The 17912-nt window shown below is 41.2% G+C and overlaps 1 protein-coding gene across 6 annotated transcripts in view; it reads right to left on the reverse strand.

Moving 5' to 3' along the window:
* The window catches only part of ZDHHC8 (zinc finger DHHC-type palmitoyltransferase 8), a 227146-nt gene that overhangs the window by 183082 nt on the left and 26152 nt on the right, over positions 1–17912 (reverse strand). For 2 of the 6 annotated variants that reach the window (XM_044990113.1, XM_044990111.1), the window contains exon 1: positions 4489–4757. The exons of the other annotated variants lie outside the window; for them this stretch is intronic. The gene's annotated coding sequence lies outside the window, so the exon portion shown is untranslated. Of the gene's footprint in view, positions 1–4488; positions 4758–17912 lie in introns of those variants that run through there. 6 annotated transcript variants of the gene reach the window in all.

Genomic DNA, 17912 nt, shown 5'->3' on the forward strand with positions numbered 1-17912 from the left:
CACCATTATGAGGGTGAACAGAAAAGCTAGGCTGTGAATCAGGGCTGAAGCAGTTCAATTCACTTCAGATCTCCTCGCTTTGTTGGTTTGTATCACAATTTGAACATTTAAACATTTCATTTCTTCACTCCCAACCCTCATTCTTCTATTAAAAAGAAAGGAATTTTTTGGTTAAGCATCCAATTCACTGGAGTAATGGCAACTTCTTTTGGAGTGTCAGATTCTCATATAAACTATAGTTCAGGCTATAACTAACTCTCTCTCTCTCTCTCTCCCCCTCCCTCCTACCCACCTCTCACCCTGGAGAACAAAGAGGCCAGAACTGTAGGTAACCAAATACTCTGCATGTAAATAGTGCCTTTTTTAATCCAAACATCTCAAAAAACACTTTACAAAAATGACAAAGTACAATTAGGTAAGAGGGAATAGGGTGCAAAGCTGGTTCTGTATCATTACAGTTTATTACCCATTTATTGTGAAAAACAAAAATTAAAAACCCTTAGGAATGTGTGTGTAGGTAGCAACTTGAATTTTAAGATACAGTACCTCACTTGTTTCTTGCAAGCACCATGCTCTTGTGGGACACCTTTGTGTAGACTTTCTATAATACGGATTAATTTATTTATTTAATGGATGAATAACTTTATATACAATAATCTGAAATCCCAGCTATTTAACTTTCACTAGTAGCTATGCTCATAATTATTTCAAAGGAATAATAAAAATAGATTTGAGAAAATGTAATTAATACAGGATATAAAATAAATCATCAAGCTAAAGAGGATACAACAATTTACAAGTCACAGAAGAGTACAAAGACTTAAACTTATAAAAAAAATATTTAAAAACACTTGTGTGCAACTCAAAACAGACCAATGAAGATTTTCTTCTTAAGCACAAGAGACAGAGTCTGGTTAGTTAAGCATATTGGTTTTATGGGGATGGTATATTATCATCATCAAATGCCTGGTATGTCACATGTTGCCCTTCTTTGGGGTGGGGGTGGGGGGTATTGGAACTGCCCAATCCTAATTGAAAGAGTGAGACTAGGACAAGTGAAGTTTTAGAATCCCATAATTGCCCTTAAAAAAACCCCATGCACTAAGTTCAATGGACCTTATTACAATTTACAGGGAATTAAAAAATTATGTTTGCACGCTTTAATATTTCATGCCTGCAATGCAGACAGCTATTTTCAGTCAGTCTGAAATCATCACAAAGTGAAAGTCCGCTCCATAACATCTCACACTAGCCAAACCGTCTTTCAAATGTTGAAGTTCTTCTGATTTTCAGATATAGGATTTTTCACCCTCTACCCCAAACCATTCATTTAGAAAGCTCAAGAAGTGCTGAGTCCTAGCAGGACAAGAACTTGCTTTGGATACCAACTATGAACAAATCCAGTATAGGTTCATTATTGCATACACGAAATTAAGAATATTAATGTTAGAAAGTCAAGCACTCAGACCTTGGGATGTGCCAGAATTAAGGTCCATGAGCAACCTTATTGGCCTCTTTGTACATATACATTACAATAGTTTTTAATTCCATGATCACACTTCTTTCCTACAGGACTGCTGCCTCATTCAGCACACAGGATGTATCATGCTCAGTGAATCGGTAACAATTCACATTTTCTTTGTATCCTCATCATTCAATGTGTTCCCCTACATCTTATTCATTACATACCACTTAAACTCTGCACTGAACATAGAATTAGTTCCTCATGGGCTTTTCTATGATTGTGAAATATTCATACTAAAATGATTAACATATTTATCATTATAATACCCCATGTGGTAAAATGATATTCTCTCTGCCCCCATTCCCCATATGCAAACTGGGATTAAGGCCAGATTTGTCAAGTGCCCACCTTAAACCCCTATGGCCTGACTTTTCAGTGTTCTTAGCATTTTTTTGTCTTTTTTATGTTCAGAGCACAGGTCCCATTGACTTCACTTGGAGATGCAAATGCTCATAACTTCTGCAAATCAGACCCCATGTGTCTCAAGCTGGACAGCCCAAAAGTTAGGTACACAGCTATTATCCAGCTGTGAAAAATTTGGTTGAAGTGACTAACCCAGCATCACCTACGAACATTGTGGCAGCAGCAGGGATAGAATCTAGTTCCCCAGCATGGCACTCAATTGCTTTAACCACAAGATCATTCTCTTCCTGTAGTGTTTTGTGTCATTCACTACACACTTTTCATGTTCTGCATGGGGAACCCCCAACAGTTCCTACAGACAATAGCCTCATTCACTACACAACCTTGATTCATTCCCTCAGCACTGTCCATTTTGTGCACTGAATAAGATGGGGGTCCTGTGGAAAAAATACTATATGATTATGTAATTAATGCCTATCATAATGCATATACATGAGGGGTAAATTAAAGTTGCATGAGCAACCTTAATTGTTGAGACAAGGTAGGTGAGGTAATAGCTTTCATTGGACCAACTTCTGTTGGTGAAAGAGACAACTTTTCAAGCTTATATAGAGCTCTTCTTTAGATCTGGGAAAGGTACTCGGTGCACAGGTAAATACAGCATAAGGTGTTAACGTAACACCGACAGACCCCGGTCATCGGCGGACAGGATTGAACTGAGGACCTCTGGAGCTTAGTGCACGAGCCTCTACACATGAGCTAAAAGCCAACTGGCTCTTAGCTAAGGGCACGTCCAGACTACCCGCCGCATTGGCAGGTAGCAATCGATCTATCAGGGATCAATATATCGCATCTCATCTAGACAAGATGCATCGATCCCTGAACGCACTCCCGTCAACTCTGGAACTCCACCAGGGTGAGTGGCAGTAGCGGAGTCGACAGGGGAGCCGCGGCCATTGATCCCGCGCCGTGAGGATGGGAGGCAAGTCGAAATAAGATACATCCACTTCAGCTACACTATTCCCGTAGCTGAAATTGCGTGTCTTACATTGAACCCCTCCCCAGTGTAGACCAGGCCTGAGGCTGTAGAGCAGACTCATTTAACTCTCTCTAAGTGGTCTTACTGCCACTAGATGGGACAGAACACCACACCCAGGAGGTGTGGGGGGTTACATTAACACATGTTGCAAGAGACCTTCCAAGGTGAAGTGGGCAGTTAACAGATCTGCAGTCATAGGACACAGGAGGGTTAGTTGATTACAGATTGTTGTAATCAGCCATAAATCCAGAGTCTTTATTTAGTCCATGATTTTTAGTGTCCAGCAAAGTTATAAATTTAAGCTTCCAGGCTCATCTTTTAAAGTTGTTATGCAGCTTTCCTTTGAGGACAAAGGACCAAGAGGTCAGATATGGAATGATCATTTGTGAAAAGTGTTTGCCCATGGCTGATACGGTGTTTTTATCTCTCTAATTCTTCTGTATGAGTTCATTTGGGAGTGTAGCAATTGTCTGGTTTCACCCACATAGTTGTTATTGGGGCATTTAGTGCAGAGTATGAGCTACACTAACTACCTCTGCAGGTTTTGCATCTTTTACCATGGCAGAGTTGGTGTGTCCTGGTCCATGGGAATTTCCTTCTGATGATGAACTTTGAGTCTGGAGGGTTAACTGTGGCATTTCAAAACTTCTGAGTGCTTAGCTTTGCATCCTTACGTTCTTTTAATATAGGCTTTTTGTAATTTTCTAAGTTTAAAAAAACCCCTCAAAAGTCAGAAATTCAACCACATGGAACCCTAATGCCCACCCCCTCACCCCCCCATACACACAAAGGGCATCAGCAGGGTTGGAAACTTTAGATCCACAGCAAACATCTCTATCACTTGAGCTGAGTATCAGCTCTCCACTAGAGGGGTGTTGTAATAATTGGGAATACAAATTTACCCTAATTGTAAGCTTAACCGTAAAAAGATAAAAAGTGTTAATGAAAAATAGGTCATTGCTTTCATTAATTAATTTTATAAACAGGTGCAAGGGAACCAGACAGAGACTAAATTACTCCAGAAACAAAAAGAAGGCCTCGTTGATATACTTCAAGGACTATGTTGAAATCATGCTGAGTAAAAACAGAAAATGTGGAACCAGAAATTAATGAGCCAAAAATCAGTGGGCTAGATATTAGGCCTAATAGGAAGACAAAATAATGAGAGGATGGGCTATTCCACCCATCATTCCTATTTTTTGAGTCCCTATTTAAAAAAACACCAAACTTTGGAAGGAAATCAGGGAAGAACAAATGGAGGTTATTGAAGCAAGCTTCACCATTACAGCTGCCACCCCAACCATATCCTGGGACCACAGACCTTTTTCACCCTAATCATAAGAGATGTCCTGACCAGATCAGGCCAGAGAGAGGGACTTAGACAACATCACCACCTCTACCAGCTCCAGCTGAATCCCAACCATCACTTGGGATGAAACAGGATGAGACTTTCGGCTGGTCTACACTATTGGGCAGGAGGGTGGGATGGGGTTGATCTACGTTACACAACTTCAGCTATGTGAATAACGTAGCTGAAGGCAACATACTTAGATCTACTTACCATGGTGTCTTCACTGTGGGGTGTCAATGGGAGACGCTCTGCCATGGATTCCCCTTCTGCTTCTTGTTGAGGTGGAGAAGCAGAGTCGACATTAGCGCTTCTATACTAGACATGATAAATCAACCCCCGCTAGATGTATCGCTGCCCGTCGATCTGTCCGGTAGTGTAGACAAGCCCTTTAACAGCAGCAGCTCATCTCAGCTATCTTCCTTTCTTTTCCCCAATAGGAGTGTTATTCCCATCTTTGATAGCATCTAAGTCTGAGACTGTCATACAAAGGGGGTTTTCCTTCTTAAAAACCTCTCTCCAGCTAAAGGGAAAAGGAACAAGAAATGTTGCCTTACTTTTACTTTGCAAATGCTTTCACTGTTTTTTCTTGTTTTCTATATCTTTAATAAAAAGGTTCAAAGAATTGATAACGGCATATTTGTCATGGTACAAAGCAGGCTGAGATCTCTGTATACCAAACTTTGTTTAACCCTGTTTAATGTTGGACAGTGACTGGGTTATATTAATACCTTTGGCTCATTTATTCCATCTAAATGAATGCAATATTTTTGGCACCCAATGTAGGGCTTAAAGCGTTAATACATACTCAGAAGTTGATACCTTGGCAAACAATTCGCCAGTTGTTTTCAAAGCTGGTTATGAAATTCATAAATGTCTTGAACTTGTTTGAGATAAGAATACAAAGCAAACTGTGTATGGTTTTAACCTTCTCCTTTAAAAGAGGCAAACATTTTTTAAAAGAACTTTAAAACAATTAAGTGGTTTATTCATTTTTTTCTTTGATTTTGAGGTTTGTAGTTTTTGTGATTGGTAATAATTTTGAAGGTTTAGTGGGAAAAAAAGTGTTTTTAACAAAATCAAAAGTGGTAAAAATAAAGTGCTCTATATTTGTTAACATTACGTTGCTAACAGAGACTTCTATTAAAATAACATATTGGGTAACTCTCCCTTGTTAACAAAATGCCAGCAAATTTAGGGCTGCTACTGCACTGACTGACTCAAACTACCAGAATCAAGGACTCTTGCAATTCCAAACTTTTTGGTGATTATTCTGTTTTAGCATTTTTTTTCTTATAGTCAAAAACAAAACATTTTTTCTCCTTGTTGTTTTTGCCACCTTTGAGTGTCACAAATGGCTCACAAATGCAGAAGTTGTTCCAAAACATATCAGTTTGTTGCTTCTTTTTAAAGAAGGCAACACACTTGGGTAAAAATGTCATCAGGGCTGAAGTTTTTCTCCAAGTAAGCAAGCTTATCCACTAATGCATAAAATTTTCATAGTTTATGTAAATGCACAGCTTTAACTGTGTAAACAGCAAAAACACAGGACGTATTTTCCATTTTTGCTCATCCTGGGAGGACAGCCAAAGTAGTAATAAAAGATGGGTTGTTCTTAAACATCTTACAAACATATAGCCGCAGCAGTTTTAAATTTTGTTTTAACTACAAATAAAGCATGTTGTAAGTTCTTAAGCTTTGCTAACATCTAAAAAGTTTAACTGTAAATTTTGTACAATCTAATCAAATAATATTTACAAATACCAATTCTGGAATAGGTAATTTGCAAGCTTAAAAATAAAGCCAAGTAGTCCCCACTCCTTTCCTTTATATGTTGAAACTAAAATAAGGATTTTCTTTATCATTGTGATTTTATGAACCAATTTCTGATCCTATGTGAAACTGGTTCATAAAATAAACGAAAAAGGGATTATGTTGTAATAATTGGGACTACAAATTTACCCTAATAGTAATCTGAAGTGTAAAAAGTATGTAAAAGTTTATAAGATGATAAAATAACCTATAAGAATAAGGCCTTGTCTACACTGCCACTTACAGCACTGAAACTTTATTCACTTAGGGCTGTGAAAAAACACCCCCCGAGCGATGCAAGTTTCAGCGCTGTAAAGTGGCAGGGTAGATAATAGCTATTACCCTTGCAGAGGTGGCTTTATTACAGCGCTGGGAGACCTCTCCCCCAGCACTGGAGCCACAACTACACAGCCACGTTAAAGCGCTTTAACGTCAGCTGCGTAGACATAACTTTCCATCAACATTTAGGGTAAGTTGAGTTGCTTTCAATAAGTAACGTTACAGACAGACGCAAGAGAACCAGACAGAGACTAAATTATTCCAAACAAAAAAAGGCCATGCTGACATTATTCTAGGACTGTCACTAGGTTGAAATCACGCTTAGTGAAAACAGAAGATGTGGAACCAGAAATTAATGAGCCAAACGTGGCATGTTGGATATTAGGCCTAATGGGTGGACAAAATATTGAGGGGATAGGCTATTCCATCCATTGGTCCCGCTTTTTTAAATGGCCCAAAGAGATACTTTGGAAGAAAAAATAGGAAAAACAAAGACTACTGAAGCAAGCTTCATTCACCATCATGGGTGCCACCCCCATTTTCTCCTAAAGCCCTGGACCATCTTCTTCATCCTAATCCTATAATATATCCTGACCAGACCAGGCCCCAAAAAAGGGGGGGTGGCTGGGTGGGTAAGAGCAAAATAACATCGCTACCTCTACTGGCTCCAGCTAAATCCCAAACACCACCTGGAATAAAATACAATCAAACTTTAACAGCAGAAATAGCAGCTCCAGCCCAACTCAAGAAACTTCTATTCCCCCCAAAAAAGTTATTACCTTCTTTAACACCTTCTAAAAAAAAGACTATCAAACAAAGGGGTTTTCCCTTCTAAAAACTCTCTTCTGCCTCAAGAGAAAGGGAACAAGGAATGTTATTAAAATGAAAGCCTTACTTAATACTTTACATTTCAAGTGCTTTAACTGTTTTTCCCTCTTCTCTATATCTGTAACAAAAACAGTTCAAAGGAATTTTAATGCTGTTTGTGCCATAGTACTAAGCAGGCTAAAGTCTCTGTAAACCCAACCCCAAACCTTGTTAAACACTGTTTAATGTTGGACGGTGACTGGATTAGGTTAAGGCCTTTGGCTCATTTATTCCATCTAAACTGATACAACAGGGGATGAGACACTTTGCCAGTAGGTTTCATAGTTGCTGCTGGCAGCAGAAGAATGTTAGGACTCAGGAATCCTGCGTTATATTTCATGCTCTACCCATCTGCCCATCGCCTAGCATCCTCCTCTGCTCCAACTGCCTACTGCCTGCACCCCAGGGCCTGTCCCTGTCCATCCCACCTATGTCTTCCTTTTGCTTCTCCTCATTCATGCAAGTAAGTTTGCTTCTTTCTCCACCACGGTGTGTGGGTTCCAGCAATGGGAGCAATGAAAGCACAGGAGAGAATCTTCCTCCTCTCAGTTCTGGTGCCTGATCCCACAGCTGGAGGAGGAACTGAAGGAAGAGTCCGGCACTCCTAGGATGCAGCATACTCAGTTGCTCTATCGGGATGGCACGCATGCAGGCTGGTTGGCACACAGTAGCTGTGTGGGGAATACAACATGTTCACCGAAGCTGGAGTGTTCGGAGAGTTTCACTGTCAGCCTCTGAAAAGCCTCCGAGCAAAACCACGTGCTATGTTGAGAGCTTTACATCTTGCCCAAATTTGAGCAGATTTTCAGAGACCCCAAAAGACCCTGACACTAAAGCAGTCTGGTTCCCCCTGACAAATTTCAAGTCCCTGCTGCAAAGCATGGAGGTGCTAGATCTTCTGAAATATGTTTTGCCCATGGCAAGTTTCTTTTCCCATACCTCATTCTGTTTAGCTAAAACTTTCCCAAAAAATTCTGCATAAGGCTGATCCCCGGCATGGAAATTTTCAGCCCAAATGGCAAGTTTGGCAATGTTATAAACTGAAAACAGGGCCTTATAATGGAAAGTGTTAGGCCACCTTAAAGATAAGGGATTGCTGCCAGTGCTACAGATAACTGCTGTGCTTGCTACCCCCTAATGCTAGCCCTGGTTTTTATATGCATAAAAACAGTTGTTGTGGCACTGGTGGGCTGTGGAGTTTTTATGGCATGTTGGTGGGGGCTGTCTCCAAAAGAATAAGGTTAAGAACCCCTAGCATAACAGACAGCCTTGTGTGTGTGCAAAATATGTAAAATTTATTTGTTCTGTTTATGTAAACATTTCTTAGAGCAACTGGAAAGGAAATTTTTTTGAGAAACAGGAACGATTATTGACTGAGAATTTAGACAGGTGAGCAGTGCAGACAAGGACAACTCCAATTCGAGCTACTTGAAACGGAAGTAAACTGCCCAGGTGCCAGTAACTTTTCTTTGCCTGCATTTGAGGTTTAACCAGTTCAGCTACATTGGTGGAAGGTCAGTGGAATCAAGGCACATTCCCTGTTTAGATTAATTCTAGATTTCAAGTGGATGGTGCCACTTTAGCTAACTTTACCACCTCCCATTTGTGTTAGGTAGTCTTCTCCACTTTCAGACAGTGAGGTCAATGTAGAGGTTATATGACTCATGACAGAGAGGGAATTACAAAAAGCTAGAATTAAAACTCCGGAATTCCTGTCTCCCTGTTGTCTGGCTGGATCACAAAAGTCACTTAACACAATATGAAAGTAATCTGCACCAATTATTTTAAATATAAGTATATATTTAAAGCAATCTGCTAGAAGTAACAGAAACTAATGATACAATCTTAACCAACTGATTTTCCAGTAAGCTTGTTAATCAATTGGACATCTGAACTAGTGCAAGTTAGTAAACTCATAGAACTCAAATTTCACTACAAATTTCACATGTATGAAGAGGACTATAATCCAGTGCCTTAAAGCAATAAATCCTAGGCGTCACAAATTTTATGTCTGCCAAATAAAGCAACAGGAACATTGCTTTATACATCAGAATTTTAAACCAGAGAAGTTCTCCCCAATTTGGTGAGTAAGGAGCCAAGGTGGTATAAAGTGTCCTTTCAGAGTCTTCTTTTTAATTAAAAACATGCAGATCAATAAGATTACTGTAATATATATAGAATTGGATTAATGAAGCCATTTGGCCCTCCATTTTTCACATCAATAGATTAAAAATATTTTTTACTGATTAACTAAGAACATGCTGGTGCTTAAGAATTCAAACTAAGATTGCCTAGCCTTTTCAATGCTCCAATATAGTAGTAAAACTGCAGTGACATATGGAAAACCAGGGTTTACTCTGAAGTCCTCTTTTTGGCTCCCTGAGCTAGATGGTTCTGGAATTACTGTGGAGGAGAATATTTACAGATTAAAAAAAAAAAAAGTAAAGTCTATAGTAGAATACATGGCACTTTAGAGCATCTTAAAGGCTCTCTTAGCATTTCTGCCTCTTCACCATGATGCAAGGATGAGCGATAACACTAATTCGGATTCTTAAATGGTCAAGTTAGACAGTGACATACAGTAACACTCCTGAAGTTACTTCCCTAAAGAAGAATTACTCATTTTACAGGTGTGGAAATGGAACCGTAGACACAGTCACTTGGCACCAGTGAACTGCTGGCAGAACAACCCAACCCAACAGTAGTCCACAGAGCCAGATCCATAAGTAGTCATGAAGCTGTTTGTTCAGCCTATTACTCGATAGATTTACTTAATTGTATTATAGGCTACATTAGAAATAAGATAGCTTTTTCTAAAAGTTTGGGCTAATTTTGTTCTCTATACCAAATGTGTTTTAATAGGATGGATGCATCTTGAAATGCCAAATATACCATATAAACAGAAAGTAGGACAACTACAATCTTTTCTCTTCTTTGTGTTAAGACTGAGTTTCATGACACCTTCAGTTCTTCTGGTGACATGAAGCTGCAGTTCTCTCATGAAATAATCCTGAAAGAACTATAGTATGTTTGTGCCTGAACAGTGGTTTCCACTCAAATTTCAAATGCTCTTTTACATTAACTTAAATTAAGTGAAATTGCTTTTCTAGGGAAAGAGCTGATGTCAGCACCAGATGCTTGAGAGATGGCTTGATTTTTCTAATGCATTTTAAAATAGCTAATAAAAGATGGATTTTTTTTAAATAGCTTGGCACACGTGTAAAAATGTTAAGAGTTAGGAGTGGAATTTTGATGAGCAGCTCCTTTTGTCCCAGTGATTTTTTCTATTTGTCTCTGGACAAAGCCAGTCACATTTCTTGAGAGCAAAGACCCTGTCCTTCTCCCCTAGGACCTGCAGATGTTCATAATCCCCACAATTCTACTCATCCAAATCTGTGACAGCTACAGCAATTGTTACATGGAAACATTTTCTGACATTTTGTGACAATTGAATTCAATTGTATGGTCTTTTTTGGATAACAAAAGGCATTTAATTATTTTGTTCTTCATTCCCTCTCCCCTTCCTACCCGTGTCCTGTTCCCTAACCCTCCTCACCCCCTGTACATCCTTCTTCTGCAACTCATTTCCCTTTACCCCTTGGAATAGCTGTGTTGTTCCTTCTCCGCAGGAGATGGCTGTCACCTTCAAGGGTTGGCTCCTGCTTCCTTCTGTAGCAGCAGCCTATGCTGGTTAGTTCTTGTTTCTAGCTCCTTCTACAGACCTGCAGAAGAAGCTAGAAATGAGGAATAGCCAGCACCATGTGACCTACCAGCTACTCATGGACCACTGGGTCCCTGGAAACGCTTCTATTCGACATCATCTATATCCAGTTCAGATGTGACTAGTTTAAAGAGTGAGTCAGAAGGGCAGGAGCAGAAATTGAGGTAATGTGAGCAATTCTGCTGTATAAGAAACCTAGGGCCTGGGGTCCTTTGGCAAGGTGCTCCAAAAATGCAAAAAAACTGAACTGAAGCTTCATGAGCTGCAGTCCTAGATTTAGGTTGTACTCCTGGTTGTTTCAGGAAGCTATAATCTATAGTTGTAAGCACCTTCAATAAGCTTGTTCTGAGTCATCTCTCTGTAGTCATACCTCCACTTTCAGCTAGAGACACCAGGAGACCAGTCATCTGGCTGTATGTAAGAGAAGCTGCCGCTCTCCAAGTAACTTCTGTTTGGAAAGAGAAAGCTTAGCAGGGTAACGAGGAAAAACGGACTTTACACTTTAATGAAAATAAATCAGATTGGCAAGAGACTTGCAATAATGGCTCTATTACTTATGTACAGGAAGTATGTCCAGTGCTGTACAAAACAGATAAAGACAGCCCCTGCCTCCAAAAGTTTACAGTCTTAACAAGCTATGAATGCAGCTGCATTAGCAAGGGACATTCCAATTCTGTAACTTCTCAGTGTTGGATATGACAAAAAGTTAGAACAGCTTCAGTAAGAGTTTTACTGCCAAAGCACAATTGTTAATATTGCTAAAATGTTCGTTTATCTTATACTAGAGGATCAAACAATGTTGTAGTCTAGCCTACTTGCCCAGAGTATAATTGTACTCAGTTCTGGCTTTAAAATCCAAGCTATTCCTGCCAGTAACTCATCATACACATACAATGCATCACCATGTACACTGAAGAGCATTGCTGCTTCTCTCCACACCTTGGCTCCACCTATGTTACAAAAATAGTTATGTTTAAATACTATTGTAAAATGATTATGGCCCAAGCATATTATAGGAAAGGGGTAAAATTTTCACAAGCATCTCAGTGATTCTGGAGCCTAAGCTCCATTGAAAAAAATCAATAGGGCTTAGATGTTTTTGCAAATTTTCCCCATAGTAGCCAGTTAAAAAAATAAAAAAATAAAAAAAAATTAGAATCCTGTTAAGCAGAGTTGATCAGAAAGCTGCCAAAAATGTTTTTCTTGACATCTTTCCATTTTCCAGTCAACCCCAACATTAAGGAAGTATGTTTTAGCTAAACATTTCCTAACCATTGTAAGATGTTTTTATTGTCCAAACAAGAAATTATATTGTTGGTTTAAAACCATGTTTCAATAACAGTTTTAAACATTGTTATCTTTATAGTATAAACAGGTCTTAAAGTAAACAAAAACAATTTATCTTCATAGATAGAAGAACTGAATAATGATGTTGTCCAATTTAACAGATATAAGTACTCATTGAAATGAATTTCTCCATCCTCAAGTTCAACACCAAAACAATGCAAAGCCATCAGCAGCAAGCTGCCACTTATGTAAAACCAAATATTTTGGACTACAACTTCAAGCTTATCAATTCAGTACCTGGCACCCTGCCAGGGATTTAATAAAAGGTACTCATATTTCACTCATCTATTGAACTAAATTAATATTAGAAACCCATAAATTTTTAATACTTTCCAAAATATGGATCAATTTAACTTTATGGAATTAATTTTTCTTGTAATCTATGTTCTCTCTTAAGAAAAAGTCTTACCCTTCCCCACCACTCTGCATTGAAACACACAGAGAGACAGGCAGAAGGTAAACACTGCTGCAATTGGAATAGTAAACATGTTAAGTACAGTAACTCCTCACTGAAAGTCAATCATAGAATAGAATATCATGGTTGGAAGGGACCTCAGGAGGTCATTTAGTCCAACCCCCTCCTCAAAGCAGGACCAATCCCTAGGCCCGGATCCCTAAATGGCCCCCTCAAGGATTGAACTCACAACCCTGGGTTTAGTTAATGTTATGTTGCTGATCAATTAGAGAACATGCTTGTTTCAAGTTGTGCAATGCTCCCTTATAATGTCATTTGGCAGCCGCCTGCTTTGTCCATTGCTTGCAGAAAGAGCAGCCCGTTGCAGCTAACTGGTGGTGGCTTGGAACCAGGGTGGACCGGCAGCACCCCCCATCAGCTCCCCACTCCCCTAAGATCCCTGTGCAGCAGCCGCCCAGCAGGCTAGCAATTGCCGGCAGTTCAGCTGTCCCTCCCCCCACTGCCATGTGCTGCTCCTGCCCTCTGCCTTGGACCTGCTCACCTGAAAGCCTCCTGCTTGCTGGGGGGAGGGGGGGAGGAGGAACGTCAGGGTGTCCCTCTCCCCCCTGTTCCTGCGCCCCACTTACCCCATCTCAGGGCGGGGGGATGACAGGACAGGGCTCAGGATGGAGGGAGCTTCCTGGGAGCAGCTAATGTCTCAACTTGTTGATCTACTTAACAAGGCAGTGTACTTAAAGGGGCAATGTGCATCTCTCTCGCCCTCTCACACAGGGTGTGTGTCTGTCTCTATCTGCCATGCTGTCTCCCCTTCCTCCATTCCACTGTAGAGAGTGAGGCTACATTAACAACAACGGTTGACCCTTGAGGGCTCAGCCAACAGCTAGTTCATCATTTAGCAGCAAGGCATTCCCTGGGAATATCCCACCCTCTGACTTTACCACCTCAACCAAGCTTCACCATCATCATCGCTGTGTACAGTATTAAATTGTTTATTTAAAACTTGTACTGTGTATGTGTGTGTAGAGAGAAAGTCTTTTGTCTGGTGAAAAAAATTTCCAGAGACCCTAACCCTCCCTCCCCATTTACATTAATTCTTAAGGGGAAATTGAATTCGCTTAACATCGTTTCACTTAAAGTAGCATTTTTCAGGAACATAACGTTAAGAGAGGAGTTACTGTAGCAGCTTATTCCCAGCCTCAGTTTTCTCCTGAAGCTAGTTGCACAGCTGTATTCAAGCCAACGGGAATACCAGCATTGTCATGTGTCCATGTTTTTTATGTCAACTCAAGGCATGTTAGCTGGAACATAAGCTTGAATGCTGACAAAAAAAAAACTGGCCTAGAATTACTGCTTCATAGCTACAGGCATGGGACTAAAATGGTTTTACGTGAAGCCATTAAGTTTAAATACAAATGACTTCATAATAATATAATTAGTAACATTAATATAGGCCGAGTGTTGCTAATTATAGCATTATGAATCGGCTGCAGCACTAAATGCATCAGTAACTGGCAGCATTATGTATCACATGCTTAAAAACAGAATTGCTGCTCAAGCTCTTAAGTTTAGTAGTATTAAGTAGCTGACTACGCATGGCATTAGCCATTAGTTCAAAATAGTGTCTGTGACAAACACTTTAGAGCAGAGGTGGCAAATCACGGCCCATGGCCCATAAGACCATCCTGTCTGGCCCCTGAGCGCCTAGCCCTGGAGGCTCGCCCCCAGCCCCTCCCCTGCTGTTCCCTCTCCCCCGCAGCCTCAGGTCACTATGCCGCCAGCGCAACGCTCTGGGTGGCGGGGCTGTGAGCTCCTGGGGCAGTGCAGCTGCAGAGCCTGGCCTGACCCAGTGCTCTGTGCTGCACGGCTGCCTGTCCTGGTGCAGTCGCACCACCAGCCACCGGTGCTCCAGGCAGCATGTTAAGGGGGCAGGGAGCGGGGGGGGGGGGGGTTGGATAGAGGGCAGGGGAGTTCCGGGGGTGGTCAGGGGCCAGGGTTGTGGATAGAGGTCAGGGAACAGGGGGTTGAATGGGAGCAGGGGTCCTGAGGGGGCAATCAGGAAGGAGAGGGGCTGGATGGGGCGGGGGGTCCAGGGATGGTCAGGGGACAGAGAGCAGGAGTCCCCGGGGGGCCATCAGGGAACGGGGTTGGATAGGGCAGGAGTCCGGGGGGTGGGGGAGGCCGTCAGGAGGCAAGAAGCGGGGAGGGGGTCAGATAGAGGTTGGGGGCTGGGCCATGCCTGGCTGTTTGGGGAGGCACAGACTCCCCTAACCGGCTCTCCATACAATTTCAGAAATCTGATGCCAGTCCCTGCTTTAGAGAGAGCATCAGCCGATCAAATACAGTGGAATCTTATGATGGAGTCTTCGCACACTTCACTGTAATAAGTCAAACTATAAGTACATTTCTAATCTGCACAATACATTGCTTTGAAATACTGCCTTACTATAAAAGGTTCTACTGTATTTTAAACGATCCTGCAAAAGGAGGATAAAACTGGGGTGTGCACCCTTTTTGGGTTTTTTAGTGATGCCTGCATAAGGCCTGAAAGTTTATCTTTGTATTAAGCTTAAAAATTAGCAAATAAAAATATTTTAAAAGGCATCCAGAATGCCAGGTCTGTTCTTCCCTGGTTTGCTGTCCCCTACCTCCGACATTATTGGCCTTGTGTTCACCAGGACAAGAGGGGACACCATTACTAACAGAATTTTAGTCATGTGGCTTATGGGTAATAAGACAGTTAATGCCAACCATACTATGAACTGGCTACACTTTGTTGAAAGTTGTAGTGTGGACAGAAGCAGCTACTATGGCATCCTTCAGACTGGACAAGAGACTTTGAATTGGGGGGCAGAGGGAGAGAAAAATACTGTGACAGTGTACCCCATAAGGCTTTATGGGGGGAGTGCTTATAAAGGTATGTATGATACAACTGGAATAAGGTTTTGCTACATATGCCATGTACCATATCTATCTACTGGTTATGTTCATCCTAGTTGTGTGCAGGCACCATTTGTGTGTACAAAGTTATGAACATTGGCTGTATAATTGCTTGATTTCTAAGTAGCCTTAGTTAGAACATTTGGTCACTTATTGGGAAAGGAATGTGCAAGTTAAGTGCTCAATCAGGAAGCATTTATCAGACAAAGAACTTGGAAGACTCCAATCCACATAAGAAGTCTACTTGAGGATGTTCAAGGTAGCATGTGAGTATTGACTGCTGCCTGCAAGTCCTGAGTCATGCATGGGCATGTGACTAGCCCATGTGATTCCGAATCTCCATTTTGTGCCTAGAGTCTATACGGGGGGAGGGAGGCGTGTCTACCCAGAAAAGAAAATCTATTTAAACCCTTGGGAGACCCCTCCATGTGGTCTTCAGCTGGCTAAAGAGGGAGCCTCTCCACCCCCCAGGATACTTGAAAGAAACTGGAACAAAGGACAGTAACTCGGGGGGGGGGGGGGTGAGTGATTGCTAGACCCAGGCTAAAAGGAGATTAGCCTGTAAAAGGGAGCATTCTGGAACTGGTGAGGATCTTATCTGTATTCAGTTTGATTAGACATCGATTTGTGCATTTTATTTTATTTTGCTTGGTGACTTACTTTGTTCTGTCTGTTACTACTTGGAACCACTTAAATCCTACTTTCTGTATTTATTAAAATCACTTTTTACTTATTAACTCAGAGTATGTATTAATACCTGGGGGAGCAAACATCTGTGTGTTATAGAGGGCAAAAAAATTATGAGTTTACCCTGTATAACCTTTATACAGAGTAAAATGGATTTGTTTGGGTTTAGACCTCATTGGGAGTTGGGCATCTGAGTGTTAAAGACAAGCACACTTCTGTTAGGTGCTTTCAGGTAAACCTACAGTTTTGGGGCAAGTAATTCAGACCCTGGGTCTTTGTTGGAGCAGACGGGTGTGTCTGGCTCAGCAAGACAGGGTGCTGGGGTCCCGAGCTGGTAGGGAAAGCAGGGGGCAGAAGTAGTCTTGGTACATCGGGTGGCAGCTCTCAAGGGGGGGTTCTGTGATCCAACCCGTCACAAATTCTGAAAGGGGCACAAGCTCAATTATTTTCTCTTTGCAAGTCATCTTTAAAGTCTACTTCCCAGGCATGGTGATCACCCAACCATCACCCTCTGTTCTTTCAGCCTTTGAGGAGCCAACCTTTCCTCTCACCCCTCTTTCCAGCAAGATGCACATCTGCAGCTTTGTCTCAAGATTATCACCACTGTTCCTTGCAGTGAGCAAGGCAGCTTTTAAGTAGTTGGCAAGCACCACTGAAGTTGGCCACATCTTTCCTGAGAAGCTCCCACTGGGAAGAAGGGTAATATGAGGAAGGGGTTCTTTGCAAGGGAAAATTCTGCACTGCTCCCAAAGCCCTCATCCTCGGCAGATACAGCTGTCAGTGACTGAGCTTCAGCCCAAAACTTGTCTTCCCATGTGGCCCATAACCACTGCAGTGTTGCTAGAAGTTACAGCTAGGTTGATGACTCCATTACATAAAGCCCAGTTTTCCAGAGAACTTATGATATAGACACTTGACTGGCTTCAGGATGAAATTTAGGCCTTGTCTACATAGGACAGTTTTAGTATAGCCCAAGGTATGAATTTAAACTAATTTAGTTATACCAGTGTAACATCACCCCTAGCCCACCCACAGGGATATTCTCATTCCTGCAGAAGAGGAGCTAGCTTATGTTGTGAGGGAAGGAGCAGAATGAGTGCCCACACAAGGGTTTGTAACAGAATAACTATAAAAAGAATGAGGAGTACTTGTGGCACCTTAGAGACTAACAATTTTATTTGGGCATAAGCTTTTGTGGGCTAAAACCCACTTAATCGGATGCATGCAGTAGAAAATACAGTAGGAAGATTATATATATATATATATACACACACACACACACACACAGAGAACATGAAAAAATGGGTGATGCCATACCAGCTATATCGAGACTAATCAATTAAGGTGGGCTATTATCAGCAGGAGGAAAAAAAAATTTTGTAGTGATAATCAGGATGGCCCAATGTGGTCTCTAAGGTGCCACAAGTACTCCTCATTCTTTTTGCTGATACAGACTAACAAGGCTACCATTCTGAAACCTGTCAGAATAACTATGTCAGTTTTAACAAACAGGTAAGTTATACCAAAAATCTTCTGCATGTAGATAAGGCCTTGATGCACAAACTCTATGCT

The sequence above is a fragment of the Mauremys mutica genome, chromosome 16, assembly GCF_020497125.1.
Source record: "Mauremys mutica isolate MM-2020 ecotype Southern chromosome 16, ASM2049712v1, whole genome shotgun sequence".
NCBI lineage: Eukaryota > Metazoa > Chordata > Testudines > Geoemydidae > Mauremys > Mauremys mutica.